Below are 26,726 nucleotides of genomic sequence, written 5' to 3'. Positions count from 1 at the left end.
GGTAGGCAAGTGCCCTTTGCTCTTTGGGGAGCCAGGACTGGAAGGTCACTTGGTTCACAGGCCTCGGTTAGGGTGGGCCGCAGGCTGCTCTGGAGTTTGGCTTTTCTCTCCCGTCCCGGATTCCCCCGGTAAGAGGCTGCGGCACCTGTATCAAGGACCATCACAGTTGGGTGGTCGGAACTCACTTTGGTCGAATGTGAAGGGGCTGCTGTTTGGCAGGTTTCACTGCCATTCTGTGTTTCTTGAGCCTGAGTGACAGCGTGATGGGGTGGAAAGTGGGAAGGAGTTTGTTGTTGATGGTCTGGGGGACCCAGGCCTTAGTTTCCCCATTTCTAGATGCTGTTGTATTCGTCTGGCATTGTGATTGATTAATTCTTAAAAATAGAAGGAGTTGCTTCTAGAGGGAATATATTTTGGACCCAGGAATTCAGTTCTGTCTTTGGGTGCTTCCTTCAGGGCTGTGTTTGCAGAGTTTCTTCACATGCTATTTTCTGTGACATGCATAGCCTTGTAAATGGATTTTTTAAAGTACAGTGTCTGAAAAGTGAGTAGTTTCTACATGGTGGGTTTAGCAGCTGCTGCATTCCACAGCAGGGATACTCTTCATTTTCAGTTGAGACCTCCCCCAACCTTGAGGTTTGGGTTCATAATTTAGTTTAAAATTAAATAGAACCCGGTTTCCTTCAGGCCTCTTTTTCTTTCCAGGACTGGATTCTCGAATTTAACAAGCCATGTGAGTAAAGCATTTGTTAAACGATACAGCTAATACTTGGGTGCCTCCGGTGTTCCAGGTGCCACGCTGAGCGCTGTGCATTTGGTATGGCCTGTGCTTCCCACTGTGGCGCCATGAGGGAGGTACGGGTGACCACACCTGGTCTCCTGGGGGAGGAAGAGAAAGCCGAGGCAGAGAACACTTTCCTGGGGTCACTCACAGCCTCACCCAAGTGCTCCTCACCATCGGTTGGTCTCTGAGCTTTCCAGGATAAAACTTAGATTCTGTCTCTGCTCTCGTGGATCTGCCCATCTAAAGCAGTTACGGAGCAGGCAGCCCATTTATATAATGCCTTTTGCAATACATAAAGGGTTGGGGTGAGGTCATTGTCAGGGGAAGGAATGTGAGAGAGTCAGGGTCAGGGGGCCGATATCTGGCCACGTGAATTTTACTAACTTCGCTTTCCCAGTCAGTATTGCATGTAGTCCATTGATCAGTAGTGTTGACATGGGCGGGGCAGTTAGCTGGGCTTGGTGGCCCATTCCTGTACAGGAGGCTGAGCCTGGAAGAATACTTGAGCCCGAGAGGTAAGGCTGCAGTGAACTATGATCATGCCACTGCACTCCAGCCTGGGTGACAGAGTGAGACCCTGTCTCTAAAGAAATTCGTTGATCGGGTGCCGTGGCTCACACCTGTAATCCCAGAACATTGGGAGGCCAACGCGGGCAGATCACCTGAGGTCAGGAGTTTGAGACCAGCCTGGCCAACATGGCGAAACCCTGTCTCTACAGAAAATGCAAAAATTAGCTGGGCGTGGTGGTGCGTGCCTATAATCCCAGCTCCTCAGGAGGCTGAGGCAAGAGAATCACTTGAACCTGGGAGGTGGAGGTTGCAGTGAGCCGAGATTGCACCACTGCACTCCAACCGGGGCAACAGGGCGAGACTCCGTCTCAAAAAAGAAAAAAGAAGTGCTGTTGATATGTAAAGCTGGTCACGCTTGTAAGTAATTTTTCAGGGATTGTGGACTTTGAGCCGTTTGGTTCTCACGTCATTTCTTTCTAAATGCCACTTCCTGCTCATCCTGCTGGAGTCTAATCTGTGGCCAAGGACTTGGCTGGAGCCCGCTGGGAAGTCTCCTTTGCCTGGGCCCTGACGGGGCTTTGGCTGTGCCTCTTTCCCAGCATTGGTTGGGGTCCCAGATCCTCGCTGAGGCAAGGGATTCCCACTGTGTCTGTCCAGCCCACCAATTCTCTCCCAGGTTGATTGGCTATTGGAATTAAGACATCTTCACTGAAATCCCCAAGAGAATGTCCTTTTCTATATTGAACTTGCATGAGGGTGGAGGGACACTTGGCTTTCTTCCAGACCCACCTTTGTAGCACAGCAGTCACACAGGGGACTTACATCCCAAATGGGGCCACTGTACAATGCTGGTGTGGCCCGAAAGCCTGCAGGGCAAAGCAGCTGAGGCAGCAGCCCACTTTCTGCACCCCAGCTTCAGAGCCCTCCTGACAGGAGCTCACAGCTCACATGTTTCTGTATTATAGGAAAGCGTGCTCTTTGCCGAAAACAGAAAAATACAGGAAAGTATAAAAAATTGAAGTACATGATTGTTATGTTACACATTTTAAAAGTCCTTTTTAATCTTAGCATGGAGAATAACACTTTGGATCTATTCTGTCTCTTATGCATATATGTATATACTAAAAATGAGATTCACTGAAGAGTGTTTTAAAATATAAATAACATTTGAATACTTGTGTCATATTTTATTTTCCATTTGACCTATAAGTATTTTTCCTATATCTTTGAAGTGTTTTGAAATACTTTTAGTAAATACACAATTGTTGAGATGGATAGTGTCTGACCAGGAAGAGTTTATCCTACTCTGGTTTTCAGCATGGTCTGGTACATCTTGACCATTTCTCTAAGGATTCCCTAGGGGTAGAGTGGCGTGGGCCATGGAACCTCAAGTTTCCAGAAAAGATGCCCACTCCTTCCCCCGCAGTGGGAGGGGGTGTAACCCCCGCTGACCCCTCAGAGCAGCCAGTATCCATCCTGCTTTTGGTCCAGGGATCTTGTATTAAAACCTGCCAGCTTAGAGGTTCCATCTCTCACTGTGGTACGGGCGTGTGCTCTGAATGTCTGAAGACCCGTCTGCTCACCTTCTGGCCCTGTGTAGGGCCTATAGTAAATACATAGTCTGGCCCTTGTTAGATCAGGTGTCCTTGGGGTGCGCTGTGGAAAGGAGCTCAGAAAAACCCCTCTTGGTCACCCGATCAGGGAGAAGGCAAGGACAGAGCCTGACACCAGGATGCCCCAGCTGGTTAGTAGTGGCCACTGGCTGGAGTGAGCCATCTCCTATGTCTGCTCCTTCTGGCAGGTTCCTGACCATCTCACAGGGGTGTGTGCACCTCCACCAGCAGCCGCCTTGTCCACTTCCGGTGTGGAATCATGGAAGACCAGAGACAGACGCCTTCAAGTGCTTCTGAGTTGGGATGTGGTTTCTACTTGTCCTTCGGAGCTGTGTGCCTTTGTGGGGACCTCAGGGCCAGGCTTCCCTTTGAGCCAGGCTGATTTTAAGGCCCACCCCCCCACCTCCCACTGCCCTGGTCTCTTTCAAGTTCAGGTGATCTCCTAGCTTGTCTGTAAGTAGGACTGTCGTGCGCCCACTCAGGTACAGGTGTGTGGGGGTGCAGCCAGGCCCCATGAGCCTCAGGTCCAGGTTGCTCACACCGGCTGCCTCTGCTTCCGTGGCCCACGGGGCAGCTTTGGGTGTGGGAATGCAGCTTGAATTCACAAAATAACGTCGTTGTGTGGGCTGCTTGCTCGTGGATCCACTTTTTTTTCCCCCTTTCAAAACTTGGCCCACGGCAGCCCCGATCAGCAGCACCCATTTATCAATTTGTTCCTTGTTCCTTTCTCCAGTTGTTGCCAGGACTCCCATCTGGCATTCTCCCATCTCACGCCCTTGTTTATTTCTCTGTCCTGGAGCCACTTCGGATGGGGCAGTTCTAGAAGCCCAGCTAATGCCACAAGGGCAAGTTCCTTGTCACCCAGCTAGTCTCAAGTCTGTTGACCCTGTAGTCGAGAAGAGCCGAAAGCTGAAAGAGCAGGGGAATGGTCACATTAATTGACTACATCTGAGACAACACTGGGAACATATCCTATTTTATTTTTCTTTAAAAAGTGGCAGGATTCCAAGACTTCCCTTCCAGGTTTCCACTGCTTGGCCTTCTATTGGAAGACAGGAGTTCTAAAATCTTGGCTGTTGGGCCTTTTTACATTCTTAAAACTTAAAACCAGCTGAATATATTTAATATTATAAAATTTCCATAAACACTGTCTGACAAAGGCTGTGTATGTCAGGTTTCTGCCTAGAGGGCATTTTTCTTCTTGGAGTTGAAACTCCTGGGCATCGGGAGCTCATAATGAAGTGTTGATTTGACCTGAAGTGCCTCCGTGCCAATGTGGCTGTATAGGGACATGGAAAGAATTAGCTTTCGGGGTTGTTTTTTTTTCCCTCCCTGAATAAAGGATAATTGTTTCCAAGCTAATTAATATGGTTTATTTATTACTAGGCAATAGTTGGTGGAATTGAATCTCAGGAAGGAATCATCCAGCAATGCTAAAGTGACAGCCTCTCGGGTAAACCCTGTTCATTCCTGTCCAGTATGTGTCAGACACTCAGCCCTTTGGTGGACATTGTCATTCTATTGTATTTTTTTTCCCCCATGTGCCAACCAAACCAGGACTCCACGCTGCTTCCTGCCCAGTGAGCTTGGCCTTTCTCAGGGTGGGCTTGTCCTTAAAGGCTGACCAGGCGCATAATGACTATGGTGGGGTTGGTGGGTGCCGCCCCAGGCAACACTGGGTTGTGCTGTCATGGTAGCAGCCTGAGGTCCTTGTTAGAGGGCATGGGTCATACGTGTGCCCCACTGTGTGGGGCTCGGTGGCAGAGTTGAGAAGTGAGGAGAGGTGGCACCTCCCACTGCCGTTTGCTCAGGGATGCCTGTCTTTACCCCCGGCAGCCCCTGCAGGACTGCACATGACTTCTTCCTCCCCCCGTTACGATTTGTTGCGCTGCGCACCCTCACTGCAACCTGAAGATAATCGGGGCAGTGGAGGGTTAAGAAGGCCAGGAAGCGGGATGTTGCCTTGTGGGAGAGCACAGGTATGGCCCATGTTCACACACAGGTGGGCAGAGACCCCGCTGAGGGTGGCTGGGGGTGTGTGAACCAGGAGCCACTGTGGTATGCAGGAAGGGAGGCGGGTAACTGAGTGCCTGTCCCTGGTCATTCAGGGAGCCCATGGGTCCTCTGTGCTGCTTCTCGTGGCCTCGAGTCAGTGGCCACCATACTGCCTCATGCTGCCATAGGCAGGTCAGTTTTGGGGCAGAGCATTTGGCTTCTTGATGAGTTTTTGCCCGAGGCGTTTCCTTGACCGCTGCCCTTGAACTTGAAATCGTTGGGAGGATCTGCTATGGGATGTGTGGGGAAAGCCCCTGGCACCGCTTTCCATGCCATCCACTCAGGGACTGGGAACCAGCTCCATGTCTTCATTGTGGTCCAACCATTGAGAGTCCTCCCCTTCTCACATACTGACTGATACCCTGAGGCAGTGCCGTGTGCTCTAGGGAGTGTCAGGCTGGGAGAGGAGGCTAGCGCTGGGGTATCTGAGCTGTGTCTGGATGCCTCCGAGGGGTGGGGGTGATCCCAGGCCTGTGGCTTTAGCTCGGCTTCTGATTTACGACTTCTGATTTGGCTGGGCTTCTGTGGGTCCTACTTTTAACAGCCCCATGGTAAGTCACCGCTTCTGACGGGGGCCTGAGTGCAGGGAGGAGGGGACCAGAATGTAAGGAGGAGGGGGCAGAGTGTGGGGAGGAAGGTGGGACGATTCCTGGAGTACCCATGTGACGGGCCCATTTTGAGAAGACCATCAGCATGGATGCTAAGGGAGTGTCTGTGAGGCAGAGGGAGTTCACTCATCCTTAAAGACGCCTTGCTTCCAGAAACCCCAGGCCAGCCATAGGGCACCGTGACCTGCAACACTGCCTGTCCCTCCAAGAGGCGTGGGTACAGGCCTTGGCCCCAGAGTGTGCTTGGGACCGTGCTAGCACAGTCACTGCATGCTTTGGGCAACAATGGGGTGGGGGCTGAGTGCTGGCTTCGGGCCTGGAGTCGGTGGCCCCTCCTGAGTCCCTGGGGCAGGGACCAAGTTTCTGTTTTGTGCCTCTGGGGCTTGGCACAGTCCTGGTACTGAGTAGGTGCTCACGAAATCCCTGTTGAAAGGATCCAGGAGTTTGAAGTCATAGTTGGTGCTGCATCGAGTCCAGAGAGGAAAGGGGTCTGTGAGGAAGCCTACATGTTTGTGGTAGGCAGGGAGGTGGCGTGTAGGGGGCAAAGACTGTAGACTACTTTGGCCTGCTACCGTGCCCTGTGCTTGGGAGAGAAGTGCAGCATTCAGGATGGTTCTTTACGCAATCCCTCTTTTCTGAGCACAGCCACACCACAGGAGGGCAGTGAGGCCTCCTTTCAAGGGAGGGGAATGCCTGGGGTGCCTAACCATCAATGACCTGGTTAGGACTATTGGATTCTTGTGCTGAATGTCAACTGTTTATCTCACGAGTTAGGTAGAGATGAGTTTCTTAGAAGATGTGGATGACAGCCCCAGCCTGGAGACATGTCTGGTGTTTGATGATGACATGCAGTTATTGAGTGCTTGCTGTATGCAGGCCTTGGGGCAGATCATCCACGGGTTCTCTCTTTCAAAGGACCTGACTACCTTTGAAGGTAGATGCCGTTACCTCTCAATCACAGGCAGGATACTGCTTCTTAGCCACTGATGCTGGCCTGTGGAACCTGGGATCGATTCTTGCTAACTCCTTGTTCTTTCCCTTGTCCCTTCCCAGAGCCCGTTACCTGTGGGAAACTTTTGATTGCCTAAGGGATGATTTTGTGGACACATTCCGGTTTACTCTTTTTAGCAGTAAACATGAACGGTGCTTCCTGGTGTGTGAGGAACACAGCGTGCAGTGGTGCTCTGTGCAGCCAGACCCGTGGAAACCATGAGTCAGTTTCAGATAAGGCTTTCCAGGGTGCATGGGCCCCTTTAGGATCATTCTTTCTCCCCTAATGTGTGCCCACGGTGAGCTGAAGTTCTGCTCCCTGGCTGGTGTGATCCAGCTGCATGGTCAGCCTCAAGAGGAGGCAGCAGGAGGTGCCCCGCCTTGAAGCAGGGGTGATGAAGCCTCTGCCATCCACGGCGGGACAGTAGATGGACTTAGGAGCTCAGACAGCCGAAACGTGAGTTGGAGCAGAAAGCTTCACGTCCTAACGAGAGCTGGCACACGTGAGCTTCAGATGGCAGAAATATCATTAGAAATCACTCTTGCAGAGGAAGCGTGGGTAAGCGGGCACTTGGTTAGATGAGTGCTGCTCACAGCAGGTGGCATGGTGGGGGCCCGGCTGGGTTGAGCTGCTTGTGTGGCCTCTGTTATCTGTGCATTTGGGTGGGTGGGTGGGCACCCGTTCTGTGCCATGCGGAGTACAGAAACTGTTCTGAAAGAACGCCATTAGTTCCAGTGAAGGCAGGCCCAGTCCTCCTGGAAGGAGCCACGCCAGAGTTCCCTGGGCCCCCATCAAGACCTTTTCAGGGCTCATCGAAGGCTTCTAAAGGTTCTAGTCTCATTGAGTTTCTAAGAAAAGGATTTATTCACTACAGACCTAAGTAATTTTTGTATGCCTGACTTAGTATAAGAGCAAAAAACCCAAGCGTGGCGGTGGGTTGGGGGGTCCTGTCTAGGTATTGCAGCCTTAGTTGTGAGCTTTCTATGTGTGGAAAGTGCAGGAACTAGTTGACCACAGTCTGGCTGGGACCCCCACCGCCGAATCCATCTCTGGGTGCTGCGGTTCTCTTCTGGGATGTGTGAGAGTACACACCCCCCTGTCATCAGCTATGGGCAGATCGCATTTGCCAAGGGATGTTTAGTAAGTTCACACAGGTTGATGATACAGGCCAAAAATAGGACCCTTCTCTCTGGCCCGAAGCAGCCAAGGGAACTTGGAGGGGGTGAGCATGCTGACCGGCAGTTACTTGCCGAGGCCACTTCAGCTCTTGCGGTTGCTGGTTCAGAAGCAGTGGTGATTTTAATCAGCTAAGTCATTTCTGCGTCTCGTTGTATACTCCTGAAAGTTCTTAGAGAAATCCTGCCAAGAAAATATCCCCTGGTGAATCCTCGGGGCGCTAGTCCACGCCACACTGTCAGCAAGTATCTGCTGAAACAAGTATTTTTGAATTTTTAGCTTTTCTGTAGCTCCAGTCTTTTTCAAGTACTTCTTTTGACCTTCAAGTAACAACGGGCACTTGCTTTAAAGATTCTGACAGTCTTCCAAGCCTTTTAACATTCTTATTCCACTAAATAAGCTGTCGTCGTTCACTGGGACAGGCAGTCCTGGCTTGAAATTCCATGAAACATCACCTCCTCTGTGAAGCCTTCTACAAGACAGAGTTGTCTATTTTCTGCTTTATTTTACTATGAAATATCTCAAATTAGAACCTGTACCCACCACCAAGATTAGGTAGATGTTCACGTGTTGCAACGTTTGTCTTCAGACGTTGTTCAAAAACAAGTAATTGTTTTTTTGTCATTGTTAAGGCGTACCTCCCCAGTTCCTTTTCCTTCCCGCCGTCCTTTCCAAGAGGGACTACTTCCTGAAAATACAGTCCTTTATGTTTTTGAAATTCTGCATAAACCATTTGAAATGGAAGGAGAAAGTCTGTGACATACTAAGACAAGCAACACTAACCAGGAGTATAAATTCTGTTTTGCAGTTAATTAAATATTTGATTCCGTACTATGTTTCAGAGATGTATAAAATGTGATTAAGTAAAAGGCATTTAACTTTTAGAGACTTGGAGATGGGCAGGGTATATAGTAGTCTGCCAGCCAGAGTAGGGAAGATGTTAAAGAAGATAACCTGTGAGATGGGTTTTGAAGAGTGGATAGGAGTTTGCCAGGCAAGTTCTGCCACCTCAAAAGAATGGTTCCTTGACTGTTAGATGCTTGTGTCATTATAGGCTTGGGATTACCAAAAAGCTATGCTTGTCCCTCCCTTCCTGACGCTTCTGAGGCTGGAATGTCTATGTCTCCCATCTACTTCCTTAGGAGGTGTGGGTTACAGGGTGGTGTGGGGGTACAGTTGGGAGTGAATTACTACTTGACCTTGGGTACATGATAACTTTGAGTATAGAGTCCATGCTTTTCCTGAGTACTTCTTCAGAATCCTTCCTGCTTGGTTCTAGGTGTGAAGCAGGAGCTGGCTGTCAGAGGACTCGTTCAATTCAGTGGAAAGAGTACAGGAGCGTGGTTTTCTTTTGAATGGAAACCATGGGTGTAGCGGTTCTTCTTTATGACTTGCTACGTAATGATGCAGGAGAATGCCTGTCACGGGATTGGATCCTAGGAGATTAATCCCATTGCTAATTAAAAGCCCCATTAAAAGAGGGGAAATTCTTTTAGGAATCTACAGCTTCCTAAGATTTGAATGGTTTGAAAAGTAGAATGTTGGCTGGGCATGGTGGCTCACGCCTGTAATCCCAGCACTTCGGGAGGCCAAGGCAGGCGGATCACGAGGTCAGAAGTTCGATACCAGCCTGGCCAACATGGTGAAACCTCGTCTATACTAAAAATACAAAAATTATCCAGGCATGGTGGTGCGTGCCTATAATCCCAGTTACTCAGGAGGCTGGGGCGGGAGAATCCCTTGGACCTGGGAGGCGGAGGTTGCAGTGGGCTGAGACCGTGCTGTTGCACTCCAGCCTGGGTGACAGAGTGAGACTCTGTCTCAAAAAAAAAAAAAGGTAGAATGCTGGCTGAGCATAGTGGCTCATGCCTGTAATCCCAGCACTTTGGGAGGCCCAGACCAGTGGATCACTTGAGGTCAGAAGTTCAAGACCAGCCTGACCAATGTGGTGAAACCTCATCTCTACTAAAAATACAAAACTTAGCCAGGTGTGATGGTGGGCACCTGTCGTCCCAGCTACTCAGGAGGCTGAGGCAGGAGAATTGCTTGAACTCAGGAGGCGGAGCTTGCAGTGAGCCAAGATCACGCCACTGCACTCCAGCCTGGGTGACAGAGTGAAACTCCGTCTTAAAAAGAAAAAAAGGTCAGATGCAGCTGGGAATGTGGTTCATGCCTTTTTGTATATTAACCATTTGAAACTTGGTTGTAAAGTGGGGTTGGCAATGTCAGGCCTGGCTGTAGCAGCTCATTTCTGTAGAGTATGCCTCTCCCCTCCCTCATGGGGCCCGAGCAAGACTACCTTCATACATGGGCTCTCCAGTTACATAGCAACTCCAGTGTTAAATTCCATCTTTTCTTCCTGGAAAAACCGTAGAAAGGACACCTGGACATGCCTGCTGCACAGGTGTCTGCCTTTCCCATCAGCCGCAAAAGAGGAACTTTGCGCCCTGCACTCCTCACAGCTGTGTGTGCACAGGAAGTGATTCGGACGATGTGGGTCCCACCCTATATTCCTTCTCTCTTCCATGTAGAGCAAAATAAATGGGAGTGCTGTTTAATGCATCACCTCGGTTCATATTGCATTTGCCAAGAAAGTGCAATTTTATTGAACATTGGGATTGAATTCTTAACTGAGTAATCAATTTCAGAAGTAAGTTAAAATGCCTTCTATTAATGGGCGACTGCAACCGTTAATCAGAGTTACAGTAGATTAACAGTTGTCAGCATTTCTGCTAATAGCTCTTATAAACCGTGGGCTCATGAATTGCACTTTATAATTCCATATTTCTCAAAACAGTTGGTAATACTTTTTGCTTGAAGGTATTGATTCTTTTGTCCCTTTGCTTGCTACTTGGAGATGTAGAGAAAGCTAAATGACATTTTCACGGCGACGACACAATATCACCTGCTTTTGCACACTTGGCTCTGTGTCAAAATAGATGGAAAGAGTTCATTTGTTCTGGTGCTCTACTGTTTAATTTGATCTGGTGTGTGACTAAAGCAAGACAAATAGTATTTTTAATGAAACCATTTAATAACCTCTGGTAGCTTAGAGTCGAAGGCATTGGAAAAATGCAATTAAAGGATGCCTAGATGTAAACAAACAAACAAAAAAAATCACTACCTCAACTTCACTGACTCCATTCATTTTGCTTTCAGGGTTTCATCACCTTAAATGGTTTTGAACCAATGAAGCTGTATTCCCTTAAAAAGACGGACAGCCCATCGTGTGAACTATAGAGTTTGTGGACAGACTTATATTGGTGAGTTATTGTGAAATATCTCCAGGTAAAAGTTCAGTTTTCTAGAATCCCCTTTGCAATGTGTTTTCAATTAGTTGATGAGTATGGATTGCCTACAGCCTCTGGCTGTTTCATTGGGATGTCTAATCGCGGGATCATATTGATTGTCTTTCAATTAATTGCATCTAGTATTTTCATTTATCAAAAGCAAAATACATGTAATTAACTCTGAAGCAATATAGTTCAGTGTAAAGTGATTTTTGTTGCTGCTGCTGCTGCTGTAGAGATAAGTCAACGGAAATTATACGACAAGGAAACTCAAGTCAGAATGAAAATAGTGTTAGGATTTCTCGATGTTATTAATTAAAAAGAATAAAAATGAATTCGAGAAACCATCTCATGACACCCCGAGTCAGTCATAAGTGGTAGATGGATGTCTTTAGGAAGAAGACGGCTTGCGGATGCTGGCACCTCTTCAGTCAGCTTAGACTTTTAGTGTTACCAGCCCCTAGGATGTCTGGAACATACCATGATTTTTCTGGGGAAGTAGATTGGGAATGTAGGTGCAGGCTGAGATGAGCATTCAATCCTGACCGCACTCATATTGATGGAGTTCAATCCTGCACCCGTAGCAGGGTTTTGGGATTCTAACTTTCATTTCGGCATGCCTTTAGCCATTTTTCACAAAACCTGGATCTTACTTAAAGTCTCAAAGTGGCAACTTCTTTGATGGAATTGATTTTAATCTTGCTTTTTTAAAAAAACGTTTTCTCCCTGAGGTAACAGCGTCATTCAAAAGCAAGGGAAACCGCTAGCCAATTGATTGTGTCCTGTCTCTCTCACCTGTCACACTCCTAGCAGAGCCTTGAGGGGACTCACTTTGGTTCCCAGAAAGGTTTAGGTTTGTGACCAGGCCCTCAGGCCTGGCTTCCCGGGTTGCTGGAGGCGGTTAGAGACTTGGAGCCCAGGGGCACACATGGGCAACCACCTGAGGGGGACAAGCTGAATCTCTGCCTGAACCCAAGCAGCACCATGGGTTGTAGGATGAGGAAAGGGTCTCTGTGTGTCCCTTCCTTTTCTCTATAAAGTAGAGCTAGCTGGGGAAACTGAGGTAGCTGACCCAGACCTAGACCTGCAAAGATTACTAGCTTGGTGACCGAGCACGTGGCCTCTGCGGCACTTGGAAGCCTTATCTATGAATTGAACAGGGGTATTGGGCTGGTACCCGGAACCCTCCCCACCCTTTAAACTTGAATTTGATATAGAAATTCAGAACCCTTTCCTGGGAGTGCTCTGACAGGGCTTGCTAAGGGCCAAAGGCCATAGCAGAGCATGAAGCTCAAGTTATGTATGAGAGGGGCCGCTGAGTCATCTTCGAACGGTTAAGGCTCTTAGCATTGAGGAGGATGAGGAACTGGAAGTATGATGGAATGTTCTTTGGTGGAAACCTGAGGGAGGTCAGGACCACCATTCGCAACCTTATTCAGTTCAGCCTTTCAGGACCAACATTGCTTGCTTTTCTGGCTCTCACTCTCTCAGAGAGAGCTGTGTGCCTGAACCTGCCCAGGATACTCAGGCAGAGACAAAGTCAGCTTGGGCCTGGGGTTGGCAGAGATACTTCCAGTGTTGGCTGCTGAGTCCGAAGATGTTTTCAGTGGTTGGGTCATGGTGATGTCTCCAGTTGGACACCATGGAAGTGGCCGTGTTGGACCTCCATGCCCTTTCACCCAGACAGGTACCAGGCCCTGCCTGCCTGGGAGTGTCTCCGCTGGATGGACCATCAGTACGTTTCATAGATGCTCATTTCAGGGTTGGAAATCATCTTCCCTAAACAGAAGGATGCAGGAACTTGGTGTATAAGAATGAAGTAGACTTTTTAAATATCAAAAATGGTTGAATGAGGGCATTTTCATTTGACTCAGTCTAATAACCAGAGCCACTCTGGGATCCTGTTTAGCAGTGATCTCCATCTCAGACAGATGAGCTAACATTCTCCAAATGCATCCAGAACCAGAATGAAATTATGACATGCTTCCTGTTAACAAATGTTTCCTGAGTGCCGAGCAGACTCAAGACACTTACCCTTATGTGGGGTTCCCACCATTCCTGTATTTTTGGCATCCTTTTGGGTAAGAGTTTTTTATAGCACTTTGGAAGAGCTGAAGAGACTTGGTGTGGTACTGGAGCTGGCCGTCACTGGAGCATGGTCACTGTATTGTGCTAACGGCTCATGGTGTCCACGACCCACGCACACACACTGAGTGTGGCCCCATTGGCCCACCTGCCCCCCCAGAACCAGGATAAAACTTCTCCCCTGACCATTTGCAGATACTCTTATGGTGGAATTCTCACATGGCCCCAGAAGGCGTGTGTTTGCTCTTAGACCCTTTCTGCTCTGTGGAACGTCACCATGCCCAGGGAGTTGTATCCAGCTCTGCCTGCTGTCTACATGCAGCAACACAGGGAGGTCATGTGGGATTGTAACCAAAGTAATGACCTCATAGGGATTTCAACCAGAGCCCACCTGTTGAGATCCCTGGTGTAGACACATCTTTTAAAGTGGGGGCAGAGGAGAAGGAGGTAGATGAAAAGCATGTGATGCCGTCAGAGGTAATGACGAATCCGTGAGGCACTAGAGCCATTTATACGTTGTTTTTGCCCTCTTAGTATTTTCTTTAGCGTGTCCTAATTTAAAAAGCATCCCATTCCCGTTGTGCTAGACTTAATATTTTGGTTTATGGCCGTCTTTTTTAGTAACTTGACATCACATACTTAGCCTTCTAACAAGAGGCTCGTTTTCTCAATAATGAATAGTGACGTGCTAAATTTAGATCTGACGCATGTTCTGCTTTACTATCTGTTCTCTATGTTGCTACTTGTCAGAATGAAAGCTCAACATGTCAGATGGCTTTGCTGGCTTCTCCTGGAAAAAGACTTCATTCTTCATCACTTCAGTTGGGTCATGGTTTTTTAGTACCATTTTGTTATTAAGCATTAATATTTGCAGCAGTACCCAATTATCTTTTTTAACAAAAGTATCGTAGAAAAAGTGTTTTTGGCTAAATGTTCATAAATGAGTGGGAATGCAAATCAGATCCCTTAACTTATATTATGTAAAGTGGTGATAGAATAGTTGCAGCTGTGGTTTTGCAAAGATAAGACTGTTTCCGGCTGCCGTGCCTGCTGTATTATGTATTTTGATGAATCTCCAGGATGATGTAGAAGCTTTGCCTGCCTACCAGGGCCTCTGGGAAAGACAGTCTGAGGTGATACGGTGCTGGAAACTCCGTGTGATTGGTGTGGAAGAGGGGTTTACCTTGATCTGCCATGGGAAACCAGGCTGGATGACCATCTGCGTTGTGGCTGTAGCAGGCCACCTAGTTGAGGTCATCTTCCTGATCGTTGGGCCTCTAGCCTGCTTCTGGTAGGACAGATATCTTTTTTTCCATGAAAAACAGAAGGAAAGTATTGAATTACTCTGGAAACACATACCTAAACCTTGGGGTCCGATTGTCAATGACTGTAAAGTGGCGGAGGTGTTGGGCCACGGCCATTCTGCCACTCTGGTCCCAGTGTGTGGCCGCCAGAGTCCTTCGGGCCCTTGGCCTCCTGAGCTCCTGGTCTGCATGCATCCATGGGGCCTTTGCTAGGGCCATGTGTTCCTGCTCCAGTGTTTGGGGTTGGAAGCAAGGCTGCCAACATCAGAAACCACAAACCAGAGGAAGATCCACAGGGCCTTTCATCTCTGGGTTTCTCTAGATGAGAAACAGCCAGGAGGCTGAGATGGGGTGGTGAAGAAGATGCCAGTGAAGCTTTAGCCAGTCTTCAGAGTAGGGGAGGAGGGGCTCCCACCGAAGCTCTTGGTTCTTGCTTGGATTTTATTCCTGTGCCTTCTGGACTGGAGCTGTGCTTCGGAATCCCAACCTCCCTCCACCCCCCAGAGACAAATGGGAGGCGTTGATTCAGCCTTTGTTCTTTTCTCCTGAGCATCTCAACAACCTAGTGTGGCCTCCCAAGTAGGGGTGGAGAGATCACCCCATCCATTCCCCTTCTTTTTGTTTTAGTGTCTACGTGGGTCCAGGGTCACACAGGGGTCATGCCCTCCATCCTCCTGGTAAGTTTGACTTTCTGCTGTTACTGTTGTTTTCTGCCTCCTGCGCCACCCTGGCTGCTGGTTCTCATCCGAGTGGATTTGCAAAGTAGGGAGGAAGAGACGAGGCAGAAGGCCCGAATTTTCCCTCTGTCACCCATGTGTCAGGACTCTGTGGCCGGCCTGGGTGGGTCCCTGCTGAGTTGTTCCTTCACTGGAGGGGTACCTCCAAGCAGGGCCTCCGCAGGGTGGTGGGCACACTTGCCTCTCACTCCTGGAGGAGCCAGGAGTCTCTGTTGCCACTGAGTGACATTATGCTGGGAAATGAAGGCGTGGTGTCCACTTCTCTTTCCATGATCCTCATACCCTTGCCAAGACCCCTATTTTGTTAGTGAAGAACCTGACGCTTAGATCCACCTGCCAGCACGTGTAGCCTTAGGTAGACCCGGTATTCAGCCACTGGTGAAGCAACCCCAAACTCAGGCCACCCCGCGTCCCATGCTGGCGGGAGCCTTTCCGGAAACACTCAGGTGGCAGTGAGCCTGGCTTCCCGAATACTGTGTGGTCCCTTTATAGTGAAGATGACTTCCCGGGTCTTTGTTCCTGGACGGTGTCTGAGGCTTGTCATGGTACCATCCCACCCCGGGGTGTGGGAGGAAGAGCACTTGGTCCATGTGAAGTGGGGTCACACATGGGGCTGCATCTTGCCCCTGAGAGTGTGGCAGTGCGCGGAGAATGGGCCTCTGCTGCCCCTCAACAGCCAGCCCTGGTGGAGACCCCCCCGTGTCCCAGACAGGCCTGGCCACTGGGATGGCAGCCCTGTTGTGTGGGACAGCCAGAGACATGGGTCAGCGGCTGATTTCTCTGAGGTTTGGAGCGCGTGTTCATTAAAGGCAAGAAGAGTGGGAAGGAATGGATGGAGCCACGCGGCAGGGCCAGAGCCTCGCTTGTCGAAGGGAGAGGTGGTATATTCTGTTTACTGTCAAGTTTCAGGCTGGAGCGTAGATGCCGATGTGTAAATGAGTAGGCAGGGAAGTGAGCTTTCTCTTATTAAAATGTTGGCTTGCTAATCAAGTGTTCCTGGGTGTGATTAGTGGCAGAGGAAAAGGTTATTTCTTTCTGTAAATATTTTTGCTTAACATTTATGTGTTACCCTTGCTGATTTTATTAATACTCTTAGACTGCATTAGACCAATAACTTTTTTTTTTTTTTTTTTAAACATGGTCTTGGTTTTAAGCAGTTTCAGTTGGTCTTTATGGAAGGCCACACACCATCTCACTAAAGCTTGAGGGATCTGCCCGGGTTCAAGTGTAAAGGGGCATTAGTTTCAACTTACAGCATCTCCCCCAGCTACAAATGCGGATGAAATAGCCCAGGAGCACAAGAGCCTGGTTACTTTCAGTAATTTTAGGATTTAATATCTGGATCTCAATTTTGACCATTGATGAAGAAGCAGAAAATTGGATACATTTTTCTAAAGTAATGATTTAGGCCAAGGAGGGCAGATCAGTTGAGCCCAGGAGTTCGAGACTAGCCTGGGCAGCATAGCGAGACCCCATCGCTAAAAAAATTTTTTTAAAAAAATCAGCCAGGTGCTGATGTGTGTCTGTGGTCCCAGCTACTCTGGAACCTGAGGTGGGAGGATTGTGTGAGCCTGGGAGGTCAAGGCTGCAGTGAGCCATGATTGCACCACTGCACTCAGGCTTGGGTGACAGAGGGAAACCCCATCTCCAGAAAAATGTTTTAAAAAATCAGCCAGGTGGTGATGTGTGTCTGTGGTCCCAGCTACTCTGGAACCTGATTGTGTGAGCCTGGGAGGTCAAGGCTGCAGTGAGCCATGATTGCACCACTACACTCAGCCTTGGGTGACAGAGGGAGACCCCCATCTCCAGAAAAATGATTTAAAAAATCAGCCAGGTGGCAGTGCCTGCCTATGCCTGGGTGGGCTGGTTGTGTGAGCCTGGGAGCTCATGTCTGATCATGTCCCTCTACTTAGCCTGGGTGACAGAGGCAGACCCTGTCTCAAATAAATTAATAAATAAATAAAAGTAACGATTTAGGAAACGACTGAGAATTCCCATGACCCTTGTGTCCTCGGGCCTGGTGTTTTCACAGGGGTGGGGGCGGCAGGAGGGGAGAAAGGAGGTGCTGCCTGTGGCTTCCTTCTTCCCAGGCATTCATTTAACACCAGCCGAACACATTTGCTTTATTGATTGGTTGATTCATTTATTTTTGGCAAACTTGGCAACTTCCACCTGGCCCCATGCTGTTAAAAATAAAGTCTTCTTGGTCGACTGAATGCTTTTGCAATTCATTCTTTCCACGTAGCAATTAAGATGATTCCCCTAGCCTGGTACCAGTTAAGGATAAATAGAAGGTTTTCAAAGAAAATGCTGTGTAATTCATTGGCGTTTGTGTGTGGGCACACGGGTGATACATGCGAGTAGCTTCCGTGAGTGGACTCCTGTGCAAGGAGGTAAAATGGAACGTTTTTCTGCACTTACCCTGAGAAGCAGCCTGAACAGTGACATTTATACATATTTCATAACGTGGTTTCTTCAGGCACGCGGAGCAAACAAATCCATTTCTCAGCAGTATACTATTTAAAAGAAACAGCAGCAACCTGTGGGGAAGTTGCAGAAGCTGTTAAAATTAATTATATATGGCAAAAAGATAGAACATTAGGGGGAAATGTTAATGTGGGAGGATGAAAAAACACAGCCGTGGATGAGCAGCAGTTCAGAGCATCTGATGACAGTGTTTAATTTCCGTTTTTTAATAAATGTATACTGACGAACAACAATGGCGCCCGCACAGGGTCCTCCCGTTCCGTCCTTTCTCCAGTCCTCTGGGATCGAATGTCCCCGTGAGCATCCAGTCAGCTCCACGTGGTGTGAGCCTTGATTTCTGGGAACGGTCCTGTGCTGTCTTTTAATAGGGATTTGTGGAAAACGAGAATTGGTGGTGAAGGTATCGAATTCCTGAGCCTTGTAATGCAACACCTTTCCTGTGGTCACCTTCCCTCTTCCGGTTCAGCTATACATTGTTTAACTCAAAGGAAACCTTTGTTGTCCTGGGCAGGATGTAACCTGCAACTCCCTGAAAAATTCAGCTTGGGTGATCAGTTTCCTCAGGCATGGAGGGGGAGAGGCTCTTCAGTGGGGGTGGGAGGGTGCTTACAGGAGGGTCCCAGAGCCGTGGGGCTGGCTGCCTCTTTCCTGGGGAAGCTCGCCTCTTTCCCGGACGCTGCAGGTTTGCAGGATACCCCTTGGTTCAGCTGGTCACGGCAAGTGGGTCCTCCCTATCACCTGCTTCCACGGTGGTGGGACGCCTAGGGGCATGGGCGGGGCCTGTGTCCTGAGAGACCTTGACTCCAGCTGCTCTAAGCCACTTTGTCTCTTCTGCATGTCTCAGCGTCAGTACCTCCTGGGGTTGGCTCTCCTGTGGGCATTTGGGCTCCCTTTGCCTGGGCGGCCTGTTGTTTGGTGGGAGCCTTCAGTCCCTCTTAGTACAGCAGCCAAGGGTGTCTCTTCTGACTTCCTGAGCCTTCTGACTCCTGTATCCAGGAAGTGAAAAAGTGTTGTAAATGGACTTGGACTAAGGGGCAGGACTCTGACTACAAACAGAACTGTCCGGAGTGATTTCTGCAGCTCCCTGAGGCAGACCTACCTCCTTGAGCTCATCATCCCCTTAATTCTGTGCGTGGCCTGCATATTGTAGATGCCCCCGAAGTAATTTTTTGAATGAATGAATCCAGGCTGCAGTGGGGCCAGGTGGGTGTGGAGTGGGCTGGGCACATGTAGGAAGCGCATCCCAGCAGCTGTCTGGAAGGCTGGGTTGGTTCTGTGTTAGCTGGGAGTGTTTTCTGCAGACAGAAGGCAACCCAGCGTGTTATACTACCTGTTCAGGGGAAGTGTGCATGATATGAGATCATCAAGCCATGTTCTTGAGCTTTCCACCGCAGGGAAGTGAAGTCATGCCCCCGCCTCTCCTGCGTGCATGTAGGGCGGGGAGTCTAAACCCATGCAGGTAGGGTGTGGGGACCCAGCTGTACTCTCCGCCACCTGTGGGTGCCGCACTTGTGGCAGCCTCGTAGGTGAGGGATTACGTGGTTCAGCCAACCTGACTACATCTAAGCTGGGATGATGAGGACAGCAAGAAGGCCCACTGGCTCTGCGAGTCCTGTAGGCCTGGGTCCCTCGAGACAAAGCTCAGATGGCTTCTGTATCAAATTCCTTCAAAGACCCAGCATAGTGGCTGCCGCTTTGCCCACCTTCAGAGGCCTGGAAGCTGGTGTTTGCTGCGTGTGTAACTGACGGCCCCAATCCCACATTTGTTAGAAACCTTCACTTTCTTGGCTTTTCATAATTCAATTGAAACTCACTGCCACTCCCTCATTACAGCAGATGATGACCTCTAAACCATGACACAGGGCTGCAGCTTCCTCTGGGAAGGAGGACTCAACGTTGATTTGTGCTCCGATCCCCACCCCCGCCAACCCTGGGCTTCAGTGGCAGCACCGCAGAGGCCTGCTGAAGGCCGGAAAGCCTTCTCTGCCTGCGTGTTTAAACGGAGCAGATTGATGCAGAGTTAGACTTGGCTGGGAAGCAACTCAGCTCTTTAGCATGGAATTGCATCATAACAGTCACTCCCTCCTGCAGCCACAGTGACTCTGGCACTTCCTCCTGGTGTTTGCAAGGGGAAGGTAATGATTCTAATTGCACAGGATTTGGTCCTGGCCTTGGTGATGGCAGGAGGGCAGGGTCCTCATGGTATGACCAAAAAATGCTTGCAACTTGACTTTGTCCTCCTCTGATGGTGTTGAGCTTGGGCAAACTATGCCCCTCTGAGCCTAGTGCCTTGGTTTCCCCTTTTCAAATGCAGCAGATAATAGGGCTTAATCTCAGAGTTGTGGGGATTCAATGAAACAGTATTGAACAGGGCTTAACAGGTACCTGGTACATGTTAAGAGCTTAGTCAGGAATGACTGCTGAATGACTGCTGAGTCAAGAATGACAATCTGAGTGTGGAATGACATAATGGGGACTGACGGGGGGCGTTGATGAGAGGTCACTTGGTGGGTACAATGTGCGTTGCTTCAGCGATCGAGGCACTGAAGGCCCTGACTTCGCCACAGTGCAATGTATGGATGTAGAAAATTGCACTTGTACCCCATGAATATATGTACACACACAAAAATGATGGCTGCAGCAGTACCAGTAAATGTGGACAGCCAAAGGCTTAGCGTGTGGAAGATGCCCTGCTTGCCTGGCTGGGCTGGAGGAGGAGGGTAGTACAGGCTGCATCTCTCCAAACCAGCACCTGTGGTCTGTGTTGCAGTGAACATTTAGATGCAACAAACGCAACTCAAAACTGTCTTGCTCATGAGAGGTCTACTGTGTTCCTGAAGGTTCTGTCTTCCTCCTGGCACTTGGGATGTGGGATGCTCACTCCTTGCCCATCGACCTGGTAGTAATGGTTTTCTATCAAGCAGTGAAAGGCTTGGGGTTTCCCTGAAGCCCTTCCCAAATGTCATGCATTGGGGTTTTAGTTGTGAGGGTGTGCTGATCCCAGCCGCAGCCAAGGCGAGGTGCTGGCACCATGCTGCTGCACCTGCTCCTGTGCCCACTGGGACATCTGTTTCGTAATGTACATCCTTCCTTGGGAATATGTCTCTACTCCTTGAAATAGCTTGAGGTCTCTGCAATTTGCCTGAACATTAAGTGTGACCAAAGAGCCTGAGGCCAGCCATGGAGAGGACGAAGACGTGAGGCTTTCTCTCGAGAACCACACTGGGAGAGGCCGGGAACACGGCCACTTCACATGAAAGGCAGTTAGATTCAGGTCACTGGGTCTGGACTCCTGCATTTTATGGCAAAGTCTAAAAATGCAGATTTGTAACAACCAATGTTAATGAATTCAGACTGTTTGAATTTCACACTGAATAATGGCTGAATTATCAGAACCCACAGCTTATAAGATCCCTGGATCGTGTAATCTTTTCTCAAGATTAAATTGATAGAATGATGTAATATCACGTTACTTTTATTAAAAGTTCTGGCCATAAAAGAGAAACACCTATTAGGATAGAAGAATTTAGTAAAAATAGTAGTAATAACAAGATAATTTGGAATATGTCATATATTCAGTAAATTTCAAAATTCTTCATCTCATTTAAAATGCAATATTGTGCCCATAGATACTGAATACAGTAACTTTGTACCCTAGGGCTTCCTCTTTCCTACACTAGAGATTTTCTCTTTAAATGCAGATTTTGATTTGCAATCTAGGAAGAGGATTCTGGAAGAATGGGAAGAAGGACAAGTCTGCATCTATTAACTGAATTTTAGTTTTATTTTATTCGTGTTTTTCCTCTCATCCTTATCTCCTCCAGCCCTTCCTTCCAAACATACAAGTAAAGACATGCTTAGAATATCAGTACATAAGAATGTTGTTATACCTTCTTTTATTTTTGTTTAAAAGTTAAATTTAAATTTTTTTTTTTTCCAAAAATTTTTGTTCCTTTGATTCATGTATGTGTGTGCACGTGTATTTGCCCCGGGTTCTAGCCTTGTCTTGCTTTTCCACACATGCTCCCGGTGTCTTACCTAGGAAACAAGTGGAGCAATGGAATTACCAAGTGCAGACGGTAGGACTTCCCTTACCAGAGCCCAAGTGACTTGTATGGTGTTGAGCTTTGGTTACTAAATAAACGGATTTCTGGCCTTTGACATTCTACTCTGAGACTTAGGTGGCCAATCATCAAATACCATTTTCTTTCACTGTTGTCTGCATTTAATACAGCATCTCCTGCTATACACACTTGTCAATTCAAACTGAGTGTTACATTTTGGTCTTTATGATCTGTCAAGGGAAAATGGAAGTAAATTCTTTATAATATGCTAATTGATCTATTTGGGAATTTTTAGATGTAGACAACATCTGTGCATGCCGCTAACACAGTTAATAGCTCCCGTTCTTCAATATGAGGAGGTTTTCAGTCTATGTGTGATCTTGATGAGACCTTCTGTGTCGCCCCCAGGGCTTGGCAGTTTCAAATTTAAGGCTGTTTTTTCTGGTGCCTTAGGACTGAATCTGAGCCTGCACAAAGTCCTGTTTTGAGCATGCTTCTGGCCACAGTGTGCTGGGATTGTGTTGTTTCTGGAAAGATCCTAGGCTGGCCAGACCTGGTCTTATCTACCACCCCCATCCCTACTCCGTCCTAGCCTAGACCAGACTGGCTGGAGTGATGGGTTCAGAGAAAGAGACCATGGACCTGAACAGTCCTTGGGACCCTTCTGCCACTCTTGGAGGTGCCACCTCCCCTGGTAGCTTGGCACCATTGGGTTTTCCTTTAGCCAGGGCTTTTTGGCAACTCAAGAGCTTATTTTCCATACAAACTTGTTGACAGTTCTCTAAGGCAGGAAGCATTGCTTTATTGAGAGTGAGGAACTGCACCCTTTGAAAGCTGTCCCCTGAAAAGGGAGTGCAGGGAGATGGCTCCAGCTGGAGTTCAGGATGGGGGTATCTTCCAGTGAACCGGGAGGGAGGGCTGAGTGGTGGAGCTTGGGGCTCATGTTCCAGGCCTTCTCTGGCCAGGAAAGCAGAGTTGAAAACGGCCTTTTTAATTTGGAGGGCCCAGAATGGTCCAGCTGGTTGCCCTGGAAAGGAAGCCTCATGTGGCGTGCGTGCCAGATGTTGCACAGCTTGAGTTGGTCCTGTGTGTGTGGCACAACCTTGCAAAGTTGAGGTATTTACCTTTATTTATTGCTATAAATTGAATGGATAAGGGGGATTAATTGATTTCTCTTGGCACTTGGCAAGAACAGAGGTCAGATTTGAACCTAGGTCTGGGTTTCAGTCGCACACCCAGCATGTTCTGCTCCATGACCTTTTCCTAAAAGTTTAGATGCTGGTATAAACCTGTGTGTACTGAACGCACCTGACCACATTCTGGTATGATGGCTTTTCTTCAAGCTTGCAGACCAGCAGCGCATGGAAAGGAGGCTTTCTGGCTTGGTAAAAGCTCAGTCAGGTGAGCTTGCTGAGTTTATTGTGAGCTTTGCAGTTCCATTCCCCACACACCCAGTGGCGGGGGTGGAGGGGGGATGTGGGGAGGAGGTGGCCCCAGAGCAGAATGAGCCCCTTGGTCTTTGCTGTAGCCAGAACTCCAGGCCAAAGCAGCACAGGGCGGACAGCTCCAAGGCCTGAGTGTCTGTCTGTCTGTCTGTCTGTCTGTCTGTCTGTCTGTCTGTCTGTCTCATTTCTGTCTGTGTTCACCAGCAGTCCCAGGCTGCCTCACTGGCACTGTGAAGGTTCAGGGCACAGGTATGAATAGCGGGGGATCTTCTGGCCATCTTTGGACATAAACCCCCATGCTCGGAAGCATGGCCCACTCATCCCCAGGTCCTGGCCTTCCTAAGGACTGTTAAACACACATCAACCAACTGATGCCTTAGGGACCACCCATATACCAGACGCACCTGGGTACTGCGTATTCTCTTGATATTACTAAATTGTCAGCCACCAGGGCTAGTGTATGTGGGTGTCACTGTCATTATCAGCCTAGGGAGGGAATGGAATTTTGGGAGTAGTCTTATCTAAGCTCCATTCTGTTCACTCCCAGAGCTGAACACGTGCTGGGTCCACACACCTGTGGACTGATGGCTGGGACGGTCTCAGTGCTTGGCAAAAGAGAAAACGGGGATAGCAGGCACTTTCTGAACATTGATTACTGATGCTGCTGCTGCTGTTAATGGTATTGTTGGCGTTTTTTGTTTGTTTGGTGTTTGAGATGGAGTCTCGCTCTGTCGCCCAGACTGGAGTGCAATGGCGCAATCTCGGCTTACTACAATCTCCGCCTCCTGGGTTCAAGCAGTTCTCCTGCCTCATCCTCCCTAGTAGCTGGGACTACAGGCGCCTGCCACCATGCTCGGCTACTGTTGTTAGAGATGGGGTTTCACCATCTCATCAGGCTGATCTCAAACTCATGACCTCAAGTGATCCACCCACCTTGGCCTCCCAAGGTGCTGTGCTGGAATTACAGGTGCGAGTCACTGCTCGCACCTCAACCCTTTGGCAAAAAGTAAGAACTACAGAGGGCCTGTCATTGAGACTTAGAGTCACCAGTGCCCCTCACCTGTTCGTCTGAACTCAGACACATGTAGATGAACACACATGTACATGCTCACACGTGTGCACACATACATCTGACATGGACACACTGATATGCACACATGTACAACCAAATCGTGAATGGAATGGACCCCACCTGAGGCATGCACGTAAGGCGTGCCTGTAGCAGTGGGACAGAGTAAGGGCCTCCTTGTGCCCTGTACTCATCACGGGGGTTGCCCTGGCTTCCTTGGGGTTGGCTTTGAGGAGTGTAGCCTGTGACTTCTCCACGGTAGAGAACTGAGGCCTTAGAGAAATAGTCATCCATCGTAGCCGTTCCCTGCAGTGTTGATAGAAATGGTGTTGGGATAATTAGACTGTGCTGCTGCTTTTCTCCTTTCCTCCCAGGTTGATGAGTAGGAGCAGTTTAATTTGAGACTAGTAAATTTTGTAATTGGATTTAAAAGACTGAAATGAGTGGACCTGGTTTCCAAGTTACCTTTATACCCACAGCGAGGGGAAATGCTTGAGTCAGGTGTGGATCAGATGATTTTATTGTGCCAACATTAATATTGGGAGCACACACATAATCTGGAGTCAGCAGGTTCATCCACTACTATCTCATTAAATTTTCAGGCAAAAGCTGCAAAAATTAATTGGAGACATGTAATAGTTTAGAATGTGAGCCGGCTTATGGTAATATAAATTATGTGAAGAGAAGACAGTTTTATATACTGAGAGAGGGAAAACCGGTTTACTTTAATGAGAGGAGATAGAAATGTAGAGCTATTTTTTCATTACAGATACACTCTAAAATGTTTGGACTTAGTTGATGAATAGAGTTAATTCGCTGCTACAGTTCCAATAATTCATGTTGCACAGTTTAATGACTTCTAGATAAAAACAGGATTGAAATGTTAATTTCTCTGAAGAAATCGGGGCACTCTTGTATATCAGACCCCGCCCGCCCCGCATTAAACCACTAGTTAATTCCACCAAACCAGTCTCTTTGAGCCATTTCATGCCGCATAGACTTTTGTAGTTCTTACCTGGGCTGGCTGGCTTTTTTTTAAACCTTAATGTATATGATAATCTTAGGTGAGAGAATGTTTTAGAGAGAGCTGTGTCTAGGTAACCTGACTCAGCCGAGAGTTTCATAGCGTTTAGTTTTGTAAATGACCACATGTTATAATCTGCATTCTAGTGTCCGCTAGCTGTTTTGGCAGGGAGGGGGTTTATTTGATTGTTGTTAGCCATCTGTTCAGTCGAGTAGCGATGTTGTCCCACTTCCTTTTTTTTTTTTTTTTTTTTGGAGACGGAGTCTCGCTCTGTTGCCCAGGCTGGAGTGCAGTGGCCGGATCTCCGCTCACTGCAAGCTCCGCCTCCCGGGTTTACGCCATTCTCCTGCCTCAGCCTCTCGAGTAGCTGGGACTACAGGCGCCCGCCATCTCGCCCGGCTAGTTTTTTGTATTTTTTTTTTTTTTTAGTAGAGACGGGGTTTCACCATGTTAGCCAGGATGGTCTCGATCTCCTGACCTTGTGATCCGCCCGTCTCGGCCTCCCAAAGTGCTGGGATTAACAGGCTTGAGCCACCGCGCCCGGCCGATGTTGTCCCACTTCTGAGCTGGGAAGTAGGAAGTATTGATCAGTCAGTGTTAGATTCATGAGGCGATAGTCTTAAATCATGCAGAGATTTTATCACTATATCATTTCACATTTTTGTTTTCTTTTTCACTTTTCATAACTGTGAGACTTTTTTCCCCCCATAGGGTAGGTTCAACAGAGTTCAGTGTCTTCTTTCTCTTTAACCTACTCTCAGAAAAAAAGACGAGAAGGAAATACGAAGTATAGTCATGAAGTGTTAACTAATAGTAGGGCTACATAATTGAGTACTCGGATTTGGTTTCCAGAGTTCTTATAACAAGAATGCAAACATGTCTTATTTAAACCATGTGCGTGTTGTGTTTTGCTTTTTTGCATTTGACAAAGGGGACAAAAAAAATAACCCCTTAAGTATTAAGTTGCGCAGGGAAAGGAGATGAGCCCCCGCTCCCTGCACTCGGTTCCTGGTTTGCCTTTGGGTATGCAGTTCAAAGGGCTTCCTAGTTAGGGCCGAGGAGGTGGACTTGGCGGGACTTCCTGGCAGAGGCAGGGACTCCCCTGCCCCCTACCTCATGACCATTGGGCCTTAGCAAGGCTTAGTGAATCCCGAGTGGGTTCATCTTTAGCCTAACCCTGGAGTCACCACAGAGCTTTTGTAAACAGTGAGAAACCTACTACTTCCTACAGAAACTGTGCTGTCTGCAGAGCTCAGTGTCTGCTCCAGCCTGGATCCCCAGGCCCTGTCACTGTACGCACCTAGTTTTGAGGTAAGGACATCACAAAACATCTGCCAACCTCAAACTCAGCAGGAGCCACCCAGACGTGGGGCGCAGTGATGGCAAGAAGGAGCACGGAGCCACCCAGACGTGGGGCGCAGTGATGGCAAGAAGGAGCACGGAGCCACCCAGACGTGGGGCGCAGTGATGGCAAGAAGGAGCAC

The 26,726-nt window shown here is 48.4% G+C and overlaps 1 protein-coding gene across 2 annotated transcripts in view; it reads left to right on the top strand.

Annotated features, from left to right (window-relative positions):
- The window catches only part of CTBP2 (C-terminal binding protein 2), a 179,181-nt gene that overhangs the window by 45,699 nt on the left and 106,756 nt on the right, over window positions 1-26,726 (top strand). For both annotated transcript variants that reach the window (XM_011986426.1, XM_011986425.1), the window contains exon 2: window positions 10,897-11,000. The gene's annotated coding sequence lies outside the window, so the exon portion shown is untranslated. The remainder of the gene's footprint in view (window positions 1-10,896; window positions 11,001-26,726) is intronic.

Source organism: Mandrillus leucophaeus, unplaced genomic scaffold, assembly GCF_000951045.1.
Source record: "Mandrillus leucophaeus isolate KB7577 unplaced genomic scaffold, Mleu.le_1.0 Scaffold299, whole genome shotgun sequence".
Taxonomy (NCBI): domain Eukaryota; kingdom Metazoa; phylum Chordata; class Mammalia; order Primates; family Cercopithecidae; genus Mandrillus; species Mandrillus leucophaeus.
This window is presented reverse-complemented; position numbering and strand designations above follow the sequence as displayed.